The 24,924-nt window shown below is 41.9% G+C and overlaps 1 long non-coding RNA gene across 1 annotated transcript in view; it reads right to left on the minus strand.

Moving 5' to 3' along the window:
- Nucleotides 1-7,998: 7,998 nt before the first annotated feature.
- The window catches only part of LOC147685220 (uncharacterized), a 277,054-nt gene continuing 260,128 nt past the window's right edge, over nucleotides 7,999-24,924 (minus strand). The window contains exon 3 of the long non-coding RNA XR_015300414.1: nucleotides 7,999-8,559. This is a non-coding gene — a long non-coding RNA (uncharacterized LOC147685220). The remainder of the gene's footprint in view (nucleotides 8,560-24,924) is intronic.

Below are 24,924 nucleotides of genomic sequence, written 5' to 3' on the forward strand. Positions count from 1 at the left end.
GATCTTACTTGCTAGCCCTGCTATATTCCAAGAGAGGATGTTATATTCTAAGTTACCCTCTGTGTTTACCCCAGTACTTTCAACAAATATACCAGGCCATACTGTTCTAGTGATGATTTCATCACAATCCCTATCTATTTCTAAAATACCGGATGAGCCCGCACCATCCAGGGCAATGCCGGCGCGTAACGCCCCACTGCCACTGGGTATTGTGGGACAGACAAACTGAGGGTCAAGGCCATCGGGGGGGGGGGGGCGGTGGACTCAGTCAGTCACAGTCACTGAGACCTGAGAGGATTTTAAATCTGTTTGTGACCTCCAGATGTGTTAGAGTTTCCGATCCGCCCGACGTTTCCCCTCTAAATGACCTGGGTCGGTAAGGCGTTGGCTAGTTCGCCTCTCAGGGGTTACACTGTTCAGGATACTGCCAGGGATGATCTTTTGGCACTGAGAAATTATGATGATAATCTTTCCTCAGTGAGGGAAATTTCTCGTTCCAGGACGGCTACCGCCCTGGTAAAGTAACCATCTAGTGTACCAGAGAAGACGGCTACCGCCCTGGTAAAGTAACCATCTAGTGTACCAGAGAAGCTTACCCCACTAGGTTTTGGCGGAAGAGATCCCCCATTGTCATTGGTGAGGGCCATGATCTATTGTGGGCAAAAATTATAAGTCAGCTAAAACAATAAAGACAACGTCCAGCAATGTCCAACAGTTAGTACAAAATTATGTAGTTGATTACAGAAATGGATCTGTATTACCTGGTCAATGATGTTTGCAGAGTCCGAGGTTTTAGGTGGGTGGCCCAGCCCAGCCTTCTCTGGCCCCCGAGGGCCACAGAGGGCCCGCCCTTTGCCCTGGCTTAGCCCGGCGCAAACCCGCGCGCGATTCCGCGACACGGGGGCTGCAGGGAATTTAAATGTTCTCCGGGCGCGGGGATGTGGTCGTCAGGCGGCGCCCCAGCAAAGGATCCTGGGCAATGGAGTCCCCCGCTCAGCGGCCGCAGATGACTGAAAGCGGCAGCGGAGGGACTCTCAAGTCAGCGCAGGCACAGGGACCAGGTGTAGAGAGGAAGTACGCTCAGGGCACCACAAGGTAGGCAAAGGAAAACGCCACCCTCTCCACCAGGGGGCTGCAGGGATTTTAAATGTCCTCCGGGCGCGGGGATGAGGTCGTCAGGTGGCGCCCCAGCAAAGGATCCTGGGCAATGGAGTCCCCCGCTCAGCGGCCGCAGGTGACAGAAGGCGGCAGCGGGGGGACTCTCGAGTCAGCACAGGGACCAGGTGTAGAGAGGAAGTACGCTCAGGGCACCACAAGGTAGGCAAAGGAAAACGTCACCCAAACTATTCAAAATCCTGAAAAATCCACTTTATGGTCTTGCAACCTTATGTGGAAAATAATTAGCAAATGAATGGGCTTACGTAGCGGACTTGCAGCTTGTTATAGCAACTTATTGAGATAAAGTTTGCATTGCAAATAAGCCAAAGCTAACACAATTTGAATTAGTAATGGTAAGATTCGCAATGAACTAGCAACAAGTTGAAAGAGCACCCCAGAATCGAACCGAGGATACAAAATAATAAGAATGGGGGCACAATTGGTTTCCTTTTCACAGCTGACAGCCAAAAAATTAGGGTGTTGTGGAGGACTCAGATTCTGGTGGAATCAGAATTTTTAACCCCTTGAGCGCGACCGGAATTCTGCCGCGTGCTGGACATTCCGATCGCGGGCGTGGTCATGACAGCTCCCGGCTGTCATCAGCACACGCCCACCGTGACACATGATGGCCGGGAGCCGTCATCAGCACGGAAGGGGTTAAAAGAGTCAATTTTTAATAAAACTTTTTCTTCTTTAAACAACTCTTTTGAACACACTAGCGTATAGTGCCAGGCGAGTACCACTGCCCATCTCCTAAGACATAACCTCTGTGAAACAAACCGATTAGAATAACTTTGTGCTGTTTAAAACTAAGTGGGGCACGAATGCAGTTTAGTATTCTGGTTATTGATTGAAGGAAGGATATGAAACCTGGATACCTTTGTCTGTACCACTGATATCTATGTGGATAGGAGAAAATGCCTGGAGTGGTATGGTTGACAGGAACGTGTAGGCTGCTTAAATATTGTAGAGATTAGATTGTCAAGCACTAGGAAACAAGAGTGAATGCTGAATAAAACTAGAAACGGGAACACTTTCACAGCGAATGCAGCCATGAAAGTGAAAATGATCGTGGTCACGTGAAAGTGAAACTGATCACAATCGCGCTACCTGGCTGAGAGGAGGCTGATAGGCAGTGAGTGCCGGGGGTGGGGTGTGTGTGCCTGTGGTTGTGTGTGGTTGGGTTTGGTTGTGTGTGTGGTTGTGTGTGTGTGTGTGGTTGGGTGTGGTTGTGGGTGTGGTTGTAGGTATGGTTGGGTATGGTTGTGTGTGTGGTTGTGTATGTGTGGTTGTGTGCGTGGTTGGCTGTCGTTGGTTGTGTGTGTGGTTGGTTGTGGTTGGTTGTGTGTGGGGTTGTGTATGTGTGTGAGTGATTGTGTGTGTGGTTGTGTGTGTGTTTGTGTGTGCAGTTGTGTGTGTGTGTGTGGTTGTGGTTGTCTGTGTGGATGTGGATGTGTTTATGTGTGTGGTTGTATGTGTGGTTGTGTGGTTGGGTGTGGTTGTGTGTGTTTGTGGTTGTGTGTGTGGTTGTGTGTATGTGGCTGTGTGGTTGTGTGTGGTTGTGGGTGTGGTTGTGGGTGTGGTTGGGTATGGCTGTGTGTGGTTGTGTGTGTGGTGGGCTGTGGTTGGTTGTGTGTGTGGTTGGTTGTGTGTGTGGTTGTGTGTGTGCGTGTGTGTGGTTGTGTGTGTGTTTGGTTGTGTGTGAGGTTATGTGTGTGGTTGAGTGTGTGTGGTTGTGGGTGTGTGGTTGTGTGTGTGGTTGTGTGTGTTTATGTGTGTGTGGCAGTGTTTGGGGTTCTATGTGTGGTTGTGTGCGTGCTTGTGTGCTGGTTGTGTGTGTGGTTGTGTGTGTGGTTGTGTCTGTGTTGTTGTGTTTGTGGGTGTGTGTCTGCGTGTGGTTGTGTGTGGTGTATGTGTGGTTGTGTGTGTTTTGTGTGCGGTTGTGTGTGTGTGGTTATATGTGTGGTTGTGTGTCATTGTGTGTGTGGTTGTGTGGTTGTATGCGTGGCTGTGGTTGTGTGTGTGGTTGTGTGTGTGGTTGTCTGTGTGTGGTTGCTTGTGTTTGTGTATGGTTGTGTGTGTGTGTGTGTGGTTGTCTGTGTGTGGGGGTATGTGTGGTTGTGTGTGTGGTTGTGTGTGTGGTTGTGTGTGTGTGGTTGTGTGTGTATGTGTGTGGTTGTGTGTGTGGTTGTGTTTGTGGTTGTGTGTGTGTTTGTGTGAGTGGTTGTGGTTGTGTGTGTGTCTGCGTGTGGTTGTGTGTGGTGTGTGTGGTTGTGTGTGTGGTTGTGTGTCGTGTGTGTGGTTGGGTGGTGTGTGGTTGTGTGTGTGGTTGTGTCTGTTGTGTTTGTGTGTGTGGTTGTGTGTGTGATTGTGTGTGTGATTGTGGTTGTGTGTGTGTGGTTGTGGGTGTGTGGTTGTGTGTGTGTGTGGTTGTGTGTGTGTTGTGTTTGTGGTTGTGTGTTTGTTGTTGTGTGTATGGTTGTGTGTGTATACGGTTGTGTGTGTGTGTGCGTGGGTGGATGTGTGTGTGTGTAAAGGTACAGGGCCTCTAAGGGTGGCACAATAAGTGCTGCAGCTTTTAAAGGTCTTCCCTGGTCACAGTGACCTTGGTACACATGGTTAATTTACAAGGAACTGACATGTGGCCAGAGAGGTGCCAATTGAGGGAACAAGGTACAGTTTTGGGAAAGAACACAGGCCCTGGAAACCTGATTAAGAGGGACCCAAGGCACATCAAGTCAAAGTGCATCAGTTGTCGGGCAAAAAGTGGTGGGGGGGTTACTGCAACAGAAACTCAGATTCCTACACTTAGTCCTTCGTAATGAGAGCATGCTGGAGGGGTGAATTGGTAGTTATGGAAAACAAGGGTAGCCCGTTAGGCGAACCAGAGGTTGTAGTGCATGTAAGAAAGACAATGGTTCTGGGGTAGCATAAATAGGTCCAAGGGAGAGCAAGGAGGTATTTGTCTAGAAACTAAATCAAGGAGGAGCAGAATACGTAGGGCAACATGTGACAGCATCGGAGGAATTCACAGCAAGGACCAGGAAGGCCATTGCTGCCGCACAGTTCGAGGTTAAAATTACAACCTGAGGCGCAATTCCATATTTGGACTGGACCTAACTTAGATGACTGACCCGCTGGCATCCCTAATTTTTTCCCCTTAACTCTAACCTAAAGCCAGCACACACAAGCATCTGGTATGCATGAACCAATTTGTGAAGGTTCTCCCATGCCAAGTAAATACAAAATCTCCCGCGAACCAGAGTGAAGCAATCACCACTCTTGAATCTTACTGAGAGAACTACGGACCCATCCCCCCTGTTCAATTACTTTTATAAAATATTTCAGACTGCTCACCCTGTCCTGATGATGATCTTGACTAATTAAAGATCGAAACGTCGTCGACCCCCAATGAAAATCCCCTCATTGTATATATTCCTTGTGGATTTCTTTTTGTTGTTCATGTGATATTTCGTATATTTTACACTCTCACTCACGTTACACACCTTGTCACTTATGTGAGAACCTGAACGTATCTTCATAATTGGATTTTGTTAATTGTAATTAAAACTACACATGTTGCCCTACATATTGTGCTCCCTCTTGATTTAGTTTCTAGACAAATAACTCCTTGCTCTCCCTGGAACTATTTAGGCCACCTCTGAACCGTTGTCTTTCTTACATGGAGGGGTGCATTGATCCACAAATCTGATCAGTATATGATGATGCCCCTCTGTCATTTGTTCAGTATGTGTTACTGTTGGACAATGTACATTCTCTTTACTAACAAACTAGGCTGAATTTTCCACAAAGAGGGCTTTAGTGTGCCCAAAGCATGCAGTCTGCTGTAGACCCCATTCATGTGGAAATCAGTGTCCACTAAAGGACATTCCTGTAAACCTATGCAATGTACCTTCCTTATATCCAGATTGGCAATGTTGAGTAAAGGCAAGCTTTAAGCCAAAGAAGTATATGATTTACAGTATGCTATGGCATTTAAAGAATGTATGATAAATGTTATCAGCATTAACATATCGAGGGGAGGCCAGGATTCACCCACAGTTCTCCTGTCATACCCATCTTTACTTCAAATCTGTACTGGGATATTCATCAAAATATATGCTATCAGAAGTGATGAAAATTCCATCAATGAAGCGTGTGGATTTCTTTTACTTGACTTTTGCTTTCACCGTCTACTGTAGTGCAAGTAGCTGGTATGGGCCCTGCTTCACACGTTTCCTGCAGGGAAAGGGACCACAGCTATCAGCACATTGGGGATGCCGACAAAGAGACAAGCCATCCTACATAGCTTCCGCAAGAATGAAGCACAAATCTAGAGGATGTGAGCAAGGATGAACCTTGAAGAAGCTAGGGCAGACAAATTGTACTATTAGTTTTGGTTGATACATAGTTGGCCTAGAGCAAGTTGAGGCCCGGGTACCATGTGCTGCGTTGCCATGAAACAGAAACACTGTCCCTGCAAAACGGTCTAGCCTTCATGGTTTCTCAGCTAGGGTGATAAAGATGCCATTGCCAAGTCACTAACCTCTGCATGCGCTTCAGCGCTGAAGTATCACTTGTAAGTTGCCTTTTTTGTTTATAGGCGTCCTTAGAAGAGAAAAGCTCAAGAAAACTGTTATGGGGTTAGTGGGTTATTTCTTTGGTAGAATGAGACATGTTTATTTGACTGTTCTCCTCATCTTGTTTGTGGTCACATCTTGCAACATCCTACTGACAATTTACTGAAGGTCCACATCATTGAAGTCCCAAAAAGTTGAGGTATCAGGAACCAAGAGAGAAAAGGGGGAGGGGAAAGAAAAAAATCAACCTACATCAAACTCCCTTTGGATTCCTTGTTTAAAGGTCCCTCACTGGATTATAATATAGAGCCTAGAACATATGGTAAGAGGAAGATATCAGAAATGTTGGCCTCCTATCATTTATATTATGCATAATACCCTATGAATGAGACCCTGGGAATGACAGTGAAGAAAATCCATGATCAGGCCCACTGTAGAGTAGGAATGTAGGAACAACTCTGACCATTACTCTTAACATTGAATCTCCCAATGTACGCTATATAGAAAGACCATTATTGACTAGTGCATTTCAACTAGATGTGTAACAGTTAGCCTTAGAAGTCCATAAAAAGGAAAGTAACTGTAGACAATTAATATGTAATGAAGAGCATATTTTAGTAACAGCCTAGGCAGAGCAGGGAATTCTTGTAGAGAAGGCGAGCCCGGACAGGCTTCCTATTCCACTGGGCATTTCCCGGGTGAGCTGGAACCTCAGGTGGCTGCTTTTTAGGGCAGATGTGACTTCTCCTGGTGCATCTGTTACTTTTCCCAGTGACCTCAGGTTAATTGAAGTAGGTACGGGGAGGCTCCGAGAGAGAGTGGGAAAGAAAGAAAGGTGTAAAGGTGTAAAGATGTAGAGGTAGACGGAAAACCATCAGAGAAGGAGAAGAGAGAGAGAATGGATGGATGGAAAGAGAGGGATTATGTGAGGAGATGAAGGAAGAGATGCTGGTTTGAGCATGTTTGCCAGGGCTACTTTGGTTCTCCAGTTCGGCCCTGAGAGAAGACCTCAGTGGGAAACCAAGACTTTTTCAGGAACATATTTAAAAAGAGAGAAAAAAGAATACAGCATATGCTTGATAAAAGGCAGAAGGTGATAGTAAAGTGAAACATCACATAGGAGAATGGGGTTGAGTGAGTATATATTTTAACACTGTGGACATATTTTGCTACATTTATTATTTGGATTAGTTTTCCAGGACTTTATGCAGTGAGGCTCTCCATTGTTTCCCTTGTAATTGCTTGAAGAAAGGGTGACTCCTCCCACTAGCCACAGTGCCACTCTGCCCTTCACATATATGTGAAAGTTTTCATCTGCTCCTTTGGAAGATACAATTGCAAGGAAAAAATCACAAGACAGAAAAACATCGTCTGCAATATGAATAGTTGTTTTTATAAGCTTTTGAAGCAAGAAACCAAACGATCCTGAGACAGAGCAGAGGAAGAGTCTTGCATAATCTCTGTGGTTGAAGAATTCAACACGCAAAAGCAGCTGAGGAAAAAGGAGCAAAAATCAATGAAAAGTTTTTCCCTTGGGATGAATGCAACAGAAATAGGGGAATCCAAAGCATTGCAACACATCCTTCTCGGCTCCAAGCTCCCTTACATGTGAGTGGAACAAGAAAAAAACTTTATAAGAAAATGGTAACACGGTCTTCGGCAGGATAGATCTGGCAGCAGAAGCTGGGATGGTGACCATCTTGATTAGAAATGAATATATCCACAACCACACCTGCCATCACATGAAAGTGGCATTGTCCTGGAATGGTAGGTGCAAGAAAGGAAATCAAATACTCTAATCCTGCATCTTTTATAGAACTGCCTGGAGCTTCAGATGCCCTCCTTGGATGCTGTGGCTGTGAGCACTCCATCACTGGTCCACAGTCCTGGGTGAAGATGATGGGGAATCATCCTTGCACAGCAAGTGGCACTCTCCCATCTGCTTCTGCATGACCAGGCAACTGTGCCACCATCTCAATGGACTCAACTCAGTTCTCCTATGATTTCAGAATGTGGATGTAACAATAGTTTCAAAAATGTACACCTTACCTTGTCACAACATCAACAGAATAGTTACACTTTTTAATTAGTAAATGAACTTAGCTTCTGAAAAAAACGAATAAAGGAAAGGTTAACCACCTGTGATTAAATAGCTGAAATACTGCCGAACATTTATTTTTATTCTACCTTCTGTGAGGAGTAAGTGAGTGTAAGATGAGGGATTCAAACACACTGGTACAGCCTTAAACATAAAAAAACAGACTATTTAACACATTTTATTGTTACCTTTCTTGAAAAAAAACAATATAGTGACATATTTTGGACATGTACTTACATTCGTATTTTAAAATCACACATTACAGACATCGTTACAATTATAATCTTGTGGTAATTACTCAGATTTCATAATGGCATCTTTCATAACTATGTATACAGGTAAAGTGGACATGCCCAAATGTAAAAACAATTATCAACTCTCGAGGTGCAAAATCTGTGATGTCAAGATAATAATATATAAATCAAGTGATATAATCTATTTCTGAATAGCAAGTGATGTGATGTTAAACCGAACTGCAGCAGATTTCAATCGAAATCGTTATTTTTAATGGAGACATTGATAAGTGAATCGCTTCTAGGCATGTGAATTTCCTGGTTGCCTTCTTCGGATTTACTATTATTGTAAAAGAATGCAACATGAACTAAACGCTATGGACAACGGGGTGTTATTTTCCATTCACATCTGAGATATCACTTCATCTTTTCTTTGTAGGTTTTCTGCATTCTGGCCTTCATCAACCGTTCCGTTTCGCACAGGCAGGGTCTAAACAAACAATGGTGATATGTCAGAAAATCAGGAAGCAGCAGAAATACAAATGATATGAAACCACTATAAAGTATAGATTAGAAATAGGAATGCCTGGATAAGACTTTTACCGCTTATATCAAGACAATCGCTACATGATTAAATATGATGTGTTATATAAATAAATAGATGTATGCTTCCAAGGATCATTTTGGGACTTTTTAACCCCTTCGCTGCGGCGGCTTTTCCGCCGCAGTGCTAAGGGGGAGGCGGGGCCGCGTGGCGGTCCCGTGCTCGTGACGGAACCGCTCCGTCACAGCCCGCGGGTGAGCTGTGCTTATGACGGGACGGTTCCGTCACGGCCCCGGACGCTCTTCAGAACGTCAGCGCAGGCACGGAATTCGCGCCGCGCAGTCGCGCCATGCGGCCCGTGACGGAACTGTTCCGTCACCAGCACAGCCCACCTGAGGCTCGTGATGGAACGGTTCCGTCACGAGCATGGGAGGGGTTAAGAAGCATTGAATACAAATCTATGTTTTAATTCTATACCATTTGCCTACATTGACAAACAAAACGAGCTTCAGGCAATGTTTGCTCCTCTATTGGCATTCCAATCAAATTTCATGATGTTTCAACATTTAGGATAATACTGAACACACTCTGAAAATAGTGTTTTCCTTTGCCTACATAGCCTTTTTTTTTGCCAACTAACAAAAAATATTCAGAGAAATCAACAGCAAGGCATAATCAGTTTGTAGTTTAACATGATGTTGCTTCTGATGGGCTAGCTTTGGACTAGTTTAGTGACCGTTGCCCTAAATCACTATATTTTGCTGTTTTTCAAGTACAATGTATGACATTTTACTTTTGATATAATTGCACCCAGCTTTTTTTGCTTTTGATGGACCTGAATGAATGGTACTTTTTACCTCTAGGCAATGAGGAACTGCCAAACACCTTATCAGCACTTGATGTTTTCCCGGAGCTCGGATAACAGGTTGGATGGTGTAAAAGTTATTTACTTTGGCCAAGATTTACTAACATTTTGCGTCGTGGTTTTGCCACTTTTGTGCCACAACGCAAAATGCTATTCCAGATTTACAAAGTCACGCAAGGGTCGATTTGTGTCGCCTTCAGTGGCTTTGCATTGGGCAGGCGTTACATGGGTGAAGCATGAGTGTTCCCATGCATCCACACACGTATTTTGCCACAAACCCAGATTTACTAAAGGCGGTAAACCTTGGTTTGTGGCAAAATGGTTCACCTACCCCAGAAAGGCGTAACAAGGAGAATTAACCTGTGTCGCCACCGTGATGGAATTATCACCGGTATTGTGATCCTTATGACCCTTTTGCCAAACATACAGCCCTGAAGAATAACAATTTGTACTGTGACGGCTGGTATGTTCTTTCTGTATTGATCTGGATTGACATAAAAAATCCTTGTTTATGATACACCTGATGTCGACCTGCATAATTTCCTCGACAAAGAATGTTTGACATTTATTTAAAATTTACTTGGTACACTTGAACCACCATCCATATACGTGTGTACAGGAATTGGCTTCACACAAATAACTATGCGTCTAAGTATTGTTCTTGTGTAGGAAGGTGTACCTTCCTGCATATTTGAATGTTAAATCTGCTATTAAGTAAGGCAGTTGTGACTGTTCTTCAGAAATCGTGCCCCTGCTGTAGTTGATAACTTGTGCAGTGCTTACAATCATGCTTCTTTTCAACTTTGGCTTGGGGAGAACTAGAAACCGCGTTCTCACTACTGGGCAGGCAAAAATAAACATTGTGAGTTTACATGGATTTTTGTATTCTATCTGTAAGAGGGATCACTTTTAAATGGTTTATATACATAATTGCTGACTTCTGGTGCCTGGATTGCTGCCAACAGTTAAGCATTAAGGGGCATATTAACAAGGGCTTTAGCTCTGCTTTTGTGGCTTTAAAAGCCAAACAAAGCAGAGATAAAACTAGCGCCCTATCAGCAACAGGGTGCTAACACGCAAATCTGCATGTTAGCACCCGTTTACTGTACGCTTCTCCTTGCATCTCTAATTTGATGCAAAGGGGGGGTTCCAGAGTAAAATAATAGGAAAAATGTTGCTAAGCGACATTTCTCCTACTATCAAGGATATCGCTAATCCTGTTAGCAATAAAAAAAGCAGCGCTAACCGTGGTTAACTCTGCTTTTTTATGTCTGGTATTTTTCTGACTTAGCCATGATATCCTATGTAAGGTGGATATCATGGCTAAGTATGTCTATCACTATCAGCAAGCTATCGCCAAACCTTGTGGGATTATCGCTGTATTTCCAGTGATAATCTCACAATTGGCAGCTTGTGCTCTGAATTTTATCGCTTTGGAGATAAGTGTTGCTGATAGCATGCTATCTCCGCGATAAAATTCAGAGTTGGCCGGTGATAATTATCCTAGCGCTAAGTGCGCTTAGCAATAATTCTCACCTGGCCTTGTTAATATGCCCCTTATTACTTTCCTTCACATTTTCCTCGAGTCCTGAAAAGGTGTGAGGAGGTGTAAATAGCCGTAAACTTAGGCACCTCCAAAGGCAAAAGACATAAGCAGCTTTGCTCCCTTTGTTACTCACAGTCATAGATCAAGAAAAGAATATCATGGATGGATAAGTCAGAAATCAACATTCTGTTGTATTTCTATTAAGGACCCTAATTCGATATTCCCGATTCATGCCCTTATGTGGTAATAATTAATAATATCCTTATAAAGGCATAAGAATCATATCCATATTCAGTAATAGCCCAAGCAGTCCAAAGCACAGCACGGCTACTCCCATCGACTCCTAGAAAGGACAACGCGTTCTTTAAACAAACCAAGCCTCCAGCAGCCCGGGAAATCCCCCCCTGCTTTTGTTTTGATTTGAACAAGAACTCCTGGAGTCCAGAAAGAACTGTTAGTTCTTAGTGACGTCTTATGTCCAACCTTACGTTAAACTTGGTACCTTTCAGGTATAAATATACCAACAGTTGCCTTAAGCAAACACACGGTGGTTTGGAGCAGAGCGGCTATCTACTTGCCCGAGAGCCCAGCTGATGCGAGAGCCCACGGAAGCCGCCCCTCCAGTTTTGACGCACTGAGAGAGACGCTGTCTTTTTCTCCAGCCGAGAAAATCCAGCTCCGGTGTTTCCAGCTACCCTTGCAGGTTGCTGGGAGATCGAGTCCTGAAGAAAGAGATACCAGACCTCCCACATTCTATTATCACGGTACGGAGCTGACTAAACCCTTAGGAGAATTCTTGATGCAGATTCTTGGCAAAACAATCCTAACCAACTTAACTTAAACTGCTACTTACTTACTCCTTCCCAAGTATTAGGCTTAGGTCAGGTACGCCGGGGTAGGCGTAGTTAGAACCACCAGTTGAGTACGTTAGTCAATGTTTTTATGTATGTATATATTTTATCCATTTTAAAGTACCATATGGCTAAGAAATCATATCAATGCTTTTACAGTATTATTTCATAATACTACTTTTACTGTACACACTTTACTTTATGATAAGTATTGCAATTGTGGCAATTCAATTCTCTTGCATGAGAAAGAAGACTGCTCAATAAATAACACCTTTTATTGAAAACGCTCGTCTCTCTATTTCTCTGTAATCTGGTGAAACTAAGTATGCACGGTTGACTGAGTGAAATAGCTGCCTATTGTTTTCACACAACTCTAGAGATACACTCTTATTCTGAGGGAGCAAAGTTGTCATGTTTGTTGTCAGAAGCTGAATCCCTTCTCGTCTGAATCAGGGAAGTTCACCACTCCCTATTCATTCAAGAAAGTTTCTAGTGACCTCTGAGCTAGCTGACGCAAACCTAAATTAAGTCTAACATAGTCAGTAGAGACCTAGATGACCTCAGTCCAACGTCTACACTGCTGCTTATGTTATTCCAATGCGCAGAGCCTATTGGGAAAATAGGAACTACACTACATGGCGCCCAACGTTTGGTAAGGCAATAATCTAACGCAAGACACGCTCGTACATTTTCACACAGAACCCTTTTTTCCCGTAAAAACTCCAAAAGACGTCTGGAGTGGGTGAAAGGTTAATATCCGCCGGAACGTAGTAGGATGAGAATCCTATGTATTAGTTTTTGGTTTAGTCAACTTTGAAGGATACAGTGTTCCAAAATATTGTGCACCTAATCTTTGTTTCCTTGAAACTCGATCTGCAACAAAAAACTTTCAATCAATAAAAATGTCTGAAAGTGACGACGAAAGGGAAAGAGCTAGAATAGCAAGTCAACTAATAGAGGAAGATACAAGTCTCCAAGAAAATGACCCGAGTGCTATACTCATTTCGGTCAACGTAAAGATAACTATAACTCTTAAACTTATAGAAAATGGACTGACATCACGAGGTGGTACAGTCATATTCGTGGTAGAGGCCCATGAATATCTGCAGACAGAGGTATTCTATTCATGGATACATTTTTCAGCAGCACACGCTGTGACAAAAGATTTCCACTATTACAAAATAGAGGAACATCCGGATATCTACACTCCTTTCGAGGACTTTGAAATCCCACTAAATTACCAAGAGCACCTGCTCTGGTTTAATGGCGCCCTAAAACATCAAAATCACATCACCAGGCACAGTCCACTAGGTAGACCAGGATCCACGTGGCCGGTTCTAGCCAGCTACACACCACACCCAGACATTGAAAAAATGTCGAACGTGGAACTTTTAGCTCAGCTAAAACTTTTAATTAAAATACATAGACAATTGGTCCAATATGTCATGCGGACTGCAACAGTCCAACCCGCAACTAACATCCCACAACTGACCCCTCATCAGGGGAACACAAACAAAATTACACCACAGAACATACAATCATGTCTTGGTAAAGTACCCACAAAACAGGAACTAATTCCATTCTGGTTAGCACAAACAATTACTCAAATAGTGGCAGTATTTCCAGATACTACTCCTACTGAGAAACACAGAATTCGGACTATCTGTCTTCCAATGGGGATCTCACCACATGTGGAAAACTGTGACACTTGGGGTACAGTCTTTGCTTCTATATACACAAAAATACATGGTGTTCCGTCTATGGCGGTTATGCCAGATGTACTAAGACAGATTCAAAACGAATACGGTCCAGAACCTGCTTTAACTCTGGGTATGAAATTACTGAAAGACTTCAAGCAGGTCTCGGCTATATTATTAGCCAACATAAAAGGAGAAGCAGCATCTGTGGCGATTCCCCAGAAGTAGGAAACAGATGTAGCAGACCAACCTTTTGAACTTGCCAGAATCATAGAAAAATCCTATGAAGAACTAGGAAGAGATAGTTTGGGTGGGAAACCGGTAAAACCCCAACTAACTGAAAATCCTGAAAAAACATTTATTAAAAATAATTTAAATATTCCAAAAAAGAGTTGGGATGGTAATAAACAATCCACTCCCAGGGAAAAACGATTCCAGTCCAGAGGAAGGTCTTCTCAGCGGAGAGAAAATTCTCCAGACCGAGGAAACAAGTCTCCCTAAAGGGAGCCCTCTGAGAAAAGATACAACCTTAGAAATAGGGATAATTTGAAAAAACCTGATAGATATCAAGATGTTGATACACGTCCCTCTCGATCTTTTCAGACTTCCTCACAGAAATTGGAAAAAAGAGGGGGGTCAGAACACAGAGAAGAGCACGTCAAGTCAAAAAAAAAAAGGAACCTGCTCATCAAGGTAAAAAATTACAATATCACAGAAAGAAGGTAGCAAGTATTAAAATTAAACATGCCGAGAATTCTGAGGACACAACTGAAAAACGGAGAGTGGGCACAGACAATGCTAGACAGCGCAGCAGAAGTGACCATAGCTCGCAAGATCCTGATGAATCTTCAGGAGACAGTGGACACGAATTAATACATTCAGGTGGAAACTGCAGACACACAAGTTAGTGTGCCCCATAAACTATATGAAATAACATTACGTATAGAGGGAGATAAAACTAGGAAAATAAAAGGTCTCTTCTGGGAAAAACTTTCTAAAGGCTATGACATCCTGTTAGCTGAAAAAGACTGGCCACCAGAGTTTGTCAGGGAGTGCCCTCATGGCGAATACATGATTATGCCTGCCTTCTCAAATCATATTCTGATTCATAAAAAACTACACATTGGCAAGAAAATGGGCAGTGGCCCAAGCTCTTGCTTTATACAAAAATCATGTAGGATGGGATGAGGATTCGCCTCACCACAAAATCCAGTTAGAAAATCAGCCCACTGCACAAACGCAGTACCCAGTTAAACAAGAAGCTAAAAAGCAAGTCAGGGAGATCTTAGATCAACTTGAATATCCAGGGGTGATTGAAACATGCACCTCACAAATGAACAATCCTTTGTTTCCTGTCTCCAAGCCAGACGATTCATATCGTCTAGTTTTGGACTACAGACACCTTAACTCCTGTTGTAAAACAATTGCAGTACAAAACTCACATAGTGCAGCACTAATGAATAACATTGTGCGCAAAAATATAAAATGACATTAGATATCTCTAATGGATTCTTCTGTCAAAACATTACACCTGAAAGCAGGTATTTGACCGCTTTCTCAATAACGGGATCGTAAAAACAATTTTGCCGACTCCCACAGGGATTCAAGAATATCCCAGGATTATTCTCAGCAAGGGTAACAGAGTTACTACAAATATATGATGATGAGCCATTATTATATGTTGATGACATATATCTCACAGATGATGACCTGGAGACTCACTTAAAAAGAGTGAACACCATAATACTTGGGTTCGCATCAGAGGGTTACAAATTCAACTTTAAAAAGTCACAAATTGCCCATCTAACTGTCCTCTTTTTAGGATATGAATTATCAAGTGAAGGCAAGAGCCTAGCTGACAGTTTCTTGGAGAAATGTGCTGTACTCCAAGCACCAAAAACGCTGAAGAATTTACAATCAATACTAGGTTTCCTAAATTTTGGAAGAACATACATTCTAAATTACGCAGAGAGGGTTAAACCTCTCTATGAATTGATAAAACCAGATTTCAAACCAATCAATTGGACTCAGAAACACACAGAGATCTTGAGATCATTACAAACAGACATGTTAACTAAAACAAAATTACAAACTCGCAAAAACATACGCAATCTTGTAATCCGAGTCATCCCAGGAAGATGCGGATTCACATACCTGACCTCTAATGAGGGAGAAAATGGTACATATAGCTTACAAATCACATTTGTACACTTAACCTGAAATGAAATTCAGCTCTACAGAAAAAATTCTGACAGCGGTTCAAACAGCTGTAGCAAGAGAAAGAGCCCTAGCCCAAGGCAAAAGAATAGCTGTTTTTTTCAGCAGAATCAGCCCTTGAGGCATTAACAAGTCCACCAAACCCGAAAACAGTGGCATTAGATCCAAAATGGATACAATGGGAGAATTCTCTTGCTACAGAAGACGTGAAATACTATTTTGACCCGAAACTAAAGAAACTAGATGATCTAGAATATGAACAAGAATATCCTCTGCCAATCGAAATTCTGCCTCTGGAACAATATACCTGCCTAATCTATATGGACAGATCCGCACAACACTACGATGTGGATAAAAAATCCTACAATGCAGCATGCACGATTGTTAAAGGTCGCTGGCGCTCTGGTAAATTCAAACCGATGATCACCAAAACTGAATCACTCAGAAACTGTTCAGCTCAGCGAGCTGAAATAAGATCTTTAAAGATGGAGCTTGAAAATGCGGATCACGAATTCCCCACACTAGTAGTGTGTGATTCGTATTTCTGCATCAAGTCATACAACAGCGACATGCAGACATGGAGTAAAAACGGTTATAAAGATGACACAGGTGCCACAATAAAGCATAAAAAGCTTTGGGAACAAGTAGTTCTTTTAAAGAAAGAACTACAAAAGACTCACGTGATACACGCACTGAGTCATCAACGTGATGGCGTTCACGTTGCAGGGAATTAATTGGCTAACACAGCCACAGCGGCAGCGGTTCAACCGGCTTCCGTAGCCACAAAAGAGCGCTCAGAAAAACAAATAGATGGGGAAACCATGCTGGCGGTAAAAGCCTCATTAAAAGGTGATTATGCAGCATTACCTCTCAACTATCCACTCTGTAATACATACATACTTGATGCAAACTCCGTTCCTTTTACTCAAATCTTTGGAGTGGGGGAAAGAGTAATTCCAAACACGAACGGGAGAGTTTTCTTGATTGAAGACGCACACAAGGGGATTGGGTCTGAGGCACCAAGAGATCCTAAAATCTCTGATAGAATTACAATCAAAGTTCTGGTGGCCGGGAATGAGCGTAGATATCTACTATTTTGCAAGAAATTGTGAGGATTGCAACAGAGATCGCAGTTGTGAACCGGACCAGACAACATCCCAGATACCACTATTAGAGAGCATCAGGCTATCCATAGCGCAGAAATCCAGCGGGAGAAATGCGTCCCCATAATTATTAAGATTGAATTCACTTAAAATATAGACCCCAGTGCTTGGCTGACGCCAGAACTGTTATAAAAGATTTGCGAGTCTTTATCGGCACATACGCAATTGGCATGCTACATTCTGATCAGGGTCCTGTGTTTAGATCTCGAGCTTACAAAGAGGCCATGAACAGCATGGGCATTGCATTGTGGTACTCTTCTCCCTTCCATCCTGAGGGAAATGCGGTAGTGGAAAGAAAAAACCGGGACATAAAGCAATCTATACCGGCGAGGGTATTAGGTTCGGGTGTTGGGTGGGTCAAACATTTAACAAGTGTCCAACGTAGTATTATTAATCTGCCAAGAAATTCTCTACAAGGTCTCACTCCATACGAACTATTGTTTGGTACTAGAATGCACATTCAGGATCTTGATTGTCACACTTCAGTGGTAGAAGAAAAATCCTTTGATATCAAAGACCGTTTGGCTGTTTTACAGGATTTAAATGAAACTAGAAAAAACCTGAGTAACATAAAGTTGAAACAACATCCGACAGCCACTGAAGAAAAACCACCTGTCCCAGCAAGACCTGTCTGGATTCCAAAGATTGGGGATCTGGTCAGAGTGAAGATCGCGGTAAAGAAGGAATTTGGGCCTTCTTACAGAAAAGCAGTACCTGTCTTAGCTGTCAGCGGAACAAGATCAGTTGTACTATCGCCTCTTGCTGGTAAAAAGGAGAACAGAGTTGTATCCATCGACCTGGTAAAACCACAATCATGTGGCCAATAATAAGTAGTAGGCCAAGTGGACGCCCAAGAAATAGCAGAATTCCGAAATTTGCTACAATCCAAGAGGCTCAAACTAAGAGACAAATCACATTTGATAAACCGGCAGTGAATAATAAAGGACTCAATGCCATGGAACTTGTGCCTCTTGAAATCCAAATTGTAACAGTTCGTCAAGAAACACCAGTCTACAATGATGTAGCCTCTGACTATACTTATGAAACAAAGAAAAATGCAAAAGCAAATGAAAATCCGGAAATAATGCCAACAATTGACAGAACTGCACCTGGCTACTTCATCAACTTCGACGACTTTTCTGAAGATCCAAGGGAGCATGAAGAAATGTCTGCAACAAAAAACTTTCAAAGACAAAGTAATTGAAAGTTTTTCAACAATTAAAAGATACATATCTAATTTCACCATGGATTGAATTTTGGATTGTGTTAGTTGTACTTACTCTCCTGCTTTGGCTATTCATGGTTCTATGTTTGGGAAAATTCATAGATGGAAAATATAGTACAATGGACACTGCAAGTCAGAACATCAACTTGATCCTAAAGCCTCAAACATCCTCCCACATCGAGAAAAGAGAGCTGTCAATAGTAAATATCTCAGCCAATCCAATACCCGGTGGGGTAGAATGGGACAGAACTGATTATGACATTTTTGGCCCAGTTGAGCTCTTGAAATATCCACACCAGTTCCAGGTTTCATTAAGTGACTTTGTGACACCCAGTACCTTCTCTGATGATTGGAACTTTGAAAACATTAATAATATGATGTCAGATTTAGTAATGTCAGCCAAACTTACAGAGCATGATTACTTACAGGGTTCATTGAATTATGAAGAGTTATACTGTTATAATCATTTTGGTGATCACTATTTGCATAAAACTGCTCAGCCTATAAATGTTTATCGTATAACCAATGGGAACACTCTCCAACTCCGCCAAAAGGCAGCTCGAAAACATTTTATGTGAAATTTCAGTACTTCTCAGGGTTTAATAACAGTGATCCAGAAACGCTTTATTTTAAAATGTTAATTAGGACAGGAATGAAAACAATGTTGACAAATACTAAATTGATTTATTCTGAAAAATTTCTACATTTGGTTTCGAATTTTGGAAAAACACAATTGAAACAAAAAAGATCTGGGGTACCAAAGATTGGCAAGTACAAGGCCTAGAAGCATTATTAAGGGCCTGCATGATCCCAGAACAAATAATATTCTTGAAGGACACAATTCAACAACCTGCTTGTCTTGGCCTAGCTAAGATAAAAGCCTTAAATACACTGTCTATTCCGAAACCCATAACTGATAGTGACAGCACTACAGATGTGGAGATAGACGTATCCCATATTTTACACCAAAACAGAACACATCCTGATTGTAAAAAGTGGTTGATCTGGCCAGCAGACACAAATAACTGTCAAGATAGATTCCTGAACAAAACACAGGGGTTCAAAATGACCAGGCCAGACCCAAGATACTCCCAGAGACAACATCCAGGGATAGTTACAACATACAGTGTAGGGAAACTATGCCTTGAGTGGCTAGAGAAATCCACACTGGCTGAAATTAAGCAACACTTGACTTTACTTAAAGACGGTGCTGACTTGCGTGATTTCATATTGGGACCATGCAAACAGCGTCAAAAACGTTTCATAGCGGCCGGTATATACGCTGCGTACAACAAAGCTTGGAAAGTAATGCAAATTGAAACAGCTGAAAGAATATGAGAAACTGATTGTATAAATTTGGAAAGATCACTTTATGTAGTGGACAATGGATTAACGACTCTGTCCTCCAGAATATATTCACTGGACAGCATTGTATCATCTGCTTTTGATATAATAGAGCAGGACTTACTAATGTTACAACATGGTCAGTCTCAATTACGTTCTATTGTACAGCTTGGTTGGACGTTGCAAAATCTGCGTTCAGGCTATGTACCATGGTGTTTAATCAACACAACGTCATTATTCGGTATCTTTAACCTTACTGATAAACAAATCAGTTTGGCACAAAAAGGAGCAGACTATACGATTCTGAGCATTGAAAAACTTGAGAGATTACCATTGACAATGTCAGAGAGACCTGTAATTGAATGGATAATACACGGAACAATTACAATTCCAATAACAACTTTCCAGTTTAAATACTGCTAGGAGTATATACCTGCGGGCCAGTATGAAAGGTTGGGTAAAGAATACATCAAATCAACCTGGGGTTTACCTTATACACACAGATGTTATAGTGAAGGGAAAAAGGAGGTAGTCCTTAGTGGTAACAATTGTAAAAAATCACTAAGCGGTACACTTCTGTGTCAAGGCATTAATTTGCATGGAGCCTGCGAAGGGTCTTGAAATAACCTTTCATGTCACCTGCATGGCACGCCTGCAAAACAGATAGAGCCATTTTTTAGACAACTTTCTAACCTCTGTTGTGCCATGGTGCCAGGCATAGCCTATCTCGTGACCATAACTTCCAGGGTCGTTTGCTGTATGCAAGTATTGTGTCCACACAGCAATCCAGATATGGGGGCTGCATTATGGCCTTTCTTGAAGATCTCTTCTATTCGAATTGATACTTTAAGCAGAATGAAGTCTATTCTTTTACAGACAACTGTGCCTTTAACGTCATCCAAAGAAACGTATGATCTGCAAGTGGCAAGGACATCGGCAGAGATACATTCCCTTTTATCGACAAATTGCCCCGTGAATTTCGTAGAAATATTAAGCCAAATCTTAAACATGTCTGATACCAGTGGCATCGCACATGTATTTAAGACCGTTTTTTCTGGACTTTTAGCACCCTTTGAAACAGTTCTGGGCATCTTCCCGAATTTTGCCCATTCTGTCTTTTGCGGCCTACCCTTAATCTTGGGACTCGTGGCAGGAATTTTATTTTTGCTCCTTCTGCTCCGATATGGCAAGCCAATCCACAGACAAGACTCCAGCAACGATGGAAGAAACGATCCTAGCAATACGATACCGAGACCGTATCACTAAGGTCCTCGGATTGGCCCGGCTAAGAGATCTGGGTAAAACCTGGTTTCTTTCATTCAGATCGATCTGGCAAGATTGCATCTTACCTGTGCTTCGATGTCTGCTATGCGGAGAAGAATGCGTGTTGGACGTCTGTCTTACACTACCATCAGCAGTACCAATGGATATTGATACTTTGCTAGGTCCTGTAACGACTCATGCATCGTGTTGTCCCCAGCGTCTACCCATTCTTTAGACGGCATTCGTTGAGACTTCACCACTACGAGTAGGTGGCGGTGAGGTACGAAAGGAAAGCAGCACCAAACAGGTACAACCTTCTGTAAGCATTGCTGATCCTAACATCGATGATAGCAATCATGCTGAGAACTGCACAGTTGCAGCATTTTCAAACTTGGTCGAACTTTCACCTGATGTTGTAGACCAATTTTTTGCAAGTTTGTCTGAAATGATGTTCTCCCCTGTGCAATGAGAATTCGGCTCAGTTTTGATAAACAAAGCTACCGAAAATATTTGGAACTATTTTTTCCCCTGAAAACGACATTATTTTTGACATTTTCCAAAATATTTACCTTTTTTTTGGCACATGGTACTCTGCTTAAAGTACAACTATTCTTAGAGAACAGAGCTTCTATTTTTAGGATACTAGAGACAATATTTTACCTCAGCCTCTAGCACATATACAGCATTTTGTATAAATATGTGATGGAATGGTCTCGACCATCTTTTCTGTATTCAGAGCCATTTCATGTGTAATTTCCGCAATTCATTCACCTGATATATATATATGTATTTATCTGAATGATGACACTGCTTGAAAAGCGTACAGTACCAACACTCATTTTCGTGTATTTACCATATACCATTTCAAATGCGAAATATGTATTTTTGGGTGGGTTGGAAAACACACATGCATCGTTATATGTTTACTATTGCTTAGTTTTTTTGTAATGATAGACATTAATCCGTGGAGTGGGTGTTGTATTTCTATCTAGGACCCTAATTCAATATTCCCGATTCATGCCCTTATGTGGTTATAATTATTAATATCCTTATAAAGGCATAAGAATCATATCCATATTCAGTAATAGCCCATGCAGTCCAAAGCACAGCACGGCTACTCCCATCGACTCCTAGAAAGCACAGCGCGTTCTTTAAACAAACCAAGCCTCCAGCAGCCCGGGAAATCCCCCCCTGCTTTTGTTTTGATTTGAACAAGAACTCCTGGAGTCCAGAAAGAACTGTTAGTTCTTAGTGACGTCTTATGTCCAACCTTACGTCAAACTTGGCACCTTTCAGGTATAAATATACCAACAGTTGCCTTAAGCAAACACACGGTGGTTTGGAGCAGAGCGGCTATCTACTTGCCCGAGAGCCCAGCTGATGCGAGAGCCCACGGAAGCCGCCCCTCCCATTTTGACGCACTGAGAGAGACGCTGTCTTTTTCTTCAGCCGAGAAAATCCAGCTCCGGTGTTTCCAGCTACCCTTGCGGGTTGCTGGGAGATCGAGTCCTGAAGAAAGAGTTACCAGACCACCCACATTCTATTACCAAGGTACAGAGCTGACTAAACCCTTAGGAGAATTCTTGATGCAGATTCTTGGCAAAACAATCTTAACCAACTTAACTTAAACTGCTACTTACTTACTCCTTCCAAAGTATTTGGCTTAGGTCAGGTACACCGGGGTAGGCGTAGTTAGAAGCACCAGTTGAGTACGTTAGTCAATGTTTTTATGTATGTATACATTTTATCCATTTTAAAGTGCCATATGGCTAAGAAACCATATCAATGCTTTTACAGTATTATTTCATAATACTACTTTTACTGTACGCACTTTACTTCATGATAAGTATTGCAATTGTGTCAATTCATTTCTCTTGCATGAGAAAGAAGACTGCTCAATAAATAACACCTTTTATTGAAAACGCCCGTCTCTCTATTTCTCTGCACTCTGGTGAAACTAAGCATGCACGATTGACGGAGTGCAATAGCCGTCTATTGTTTTCACACGACTCTAGAGATACACTCTTTATTCTAAGGGAGAAAAGTTGTCATGTTTATGCGGTTGTCAGAAGCTGAATCCCTTCTCGTCTGAATCAGGGAAGTTCGCCCCTTTCTATTCATTCAAGAAAGTTTCTAGTGACCTCTGAGCTAGCTGGCGCAAACCTAAATTAAGTCTAACATAGTCAGTAGAGACCTGGATGACCTCAGTCCTACGTCTACACTGCTGTTTATGTTATTCCAATGCGCAGAGCCTATTGGGAAAATAGAAACTACACTACAATTCTAAGCTTGCCTTCAACTCATCACTCCACACTTACGTCCCAGGACTATGGTGTACAGTGTGAACAAAAAGAATTCCAGCGTTCTTTTATTTACAAGGCACTATCTCTCCCACTTTGTTAAATAAAAAGTTACAACTTTTCAAAAGAAATAAAAAAACATGAATACATTCATAAAGCAATATACATACATTCATACATACATATATATATATTATTACCTACTGGCGGTCGCCAGTAGGTATATATAGTTAGGATTTTTTCTCTATGGGATTTTTGAAAATTCTATGTCTAATAACTTTGGCGTTTGTGGACGGAATTGGCTGAAATTTTCAGGAAAATGGAACATTTTGTTTCTGAGCAGCCCCTGACAATTTGGGGGGGTTTCATCAAGGGGGGGCCGAGAAAAAAGGGGGGTCCCAAAACGCATTTTTCCCATGTTAATTTCCATAGGGCGGTTGGCCTCACTTTTAGCTCGAACGGCTGAATGGATTTGCACGAAACTTGGCAAAATTGTAGGGACTGTTAGCCTGATGTGCCTTTGCTAGGTCTCAATATATGTGCTCCAGTGGATTTTGAGTAATTTAGGTTCAAAAAAATATATATATCTGGGCGGAGCCTAACCACACATCTGATCTGATTGGCTGTCAGCACTTCATCCAAGAAGTGTTGGCAGCCATCTTGGGACCAATATACATGATAGCACCTCATTAAAAAGCATTGTAGTTAATAGAGGGTTTTAGGACTTTAGTTACATTATCAATCATTTGTTGATGGTACCATACTCGTTTTAGGAATTGTGGTGGGTTCTAAGGTGATTTTACCATGTGAAAAAACCTTCTGCTGTGATATCATGAATATTGTTTGAAAGAAAACTAATATCTCATGATTTTCCCACAGTGGTTTGGAAGGGGATCTATAAGCTAAACTGAAAGCATATTTTCTGTAAATTCACATTATCTTTCTCAGTCATGTGAAAATGAAGTCTGACATTCTCAGTAAAACATGTACATCCAACAAGGACAGAGACTGTCAGTTGATTCCTTTGTGTTCTACTGCAGCCTCCTAGAGTGTTCTAAAGAACAACTAGAGCGCTAACAGTCCTACTTATTACAAAGGTATGGCACACCTGAAGCCATCTTGATTGGAATAAAGTGGTAACTCTTAAAACATTTAATTTAAAAAGAAACAACATGAAGAGGTATATTTTGCCATAGAAAGTATGATTAGTGCTGCAGAATGAAAAATTAGGGCACATTTTGAGTGACTTCTCAAATCCTTTTCTATTTCATTAAAACATTCTGACATGCAGTCTCCCAAAATGGCCACCAGAGACAAAAGAGCCCAAATGTAGCCCAAATATCACCCAGATGTAGCCCAAGTATAGCCCAATGACAGAATGTCCCAGAGTGTTCTAAAGAACAACTAGAGCGCTAACAGTCCTACTTATTACAAAGGTATGGCACACCTGAAGCCATCTTGATTGGAATAAAGTGGTAACTCTTAAAACATTTAATTTAAAAAGAAACAACATGAGGGGGTATATTTTGCCATAGAAAGTATGATTAGTGCTGCAGAATGAAAAATTAGGGCACATTTTGAGTGACTTCTCAAATCCTTTTCTATTTCATTAAAACATTCTGACATGCAGTCTCCCAAAATGGCCACCAGAGACAAAAGAGCCCAAATATAGCCCAAATATCACCCAGATGTAGCCCAAGTATAGCCCAATGACAGAATGTCCCAGAGTGTTCTAAAGAACAACTAGAGCGCTAACAGTCCTACTTATTACAAAGGTATAGCACACCTGGAGCCAACGTGATGGGACTAAAGTGGTAACTCTTAAGACATTTAATTTAAA

This window comes from Lissotriton vulgaris, chromosome 10 (genome assembly GCF_964263255.1).
Source record: "Lissotriton vulgaris chromosome 10, aLisVul1.2, whole genome shotgun sequence".
Lineage (NCBI taxonomy): Eukaryota > Metazoa > Chordata > Amphibia > Caudata > Salamandridae > Lissotriton > Lissotriton vulgaris.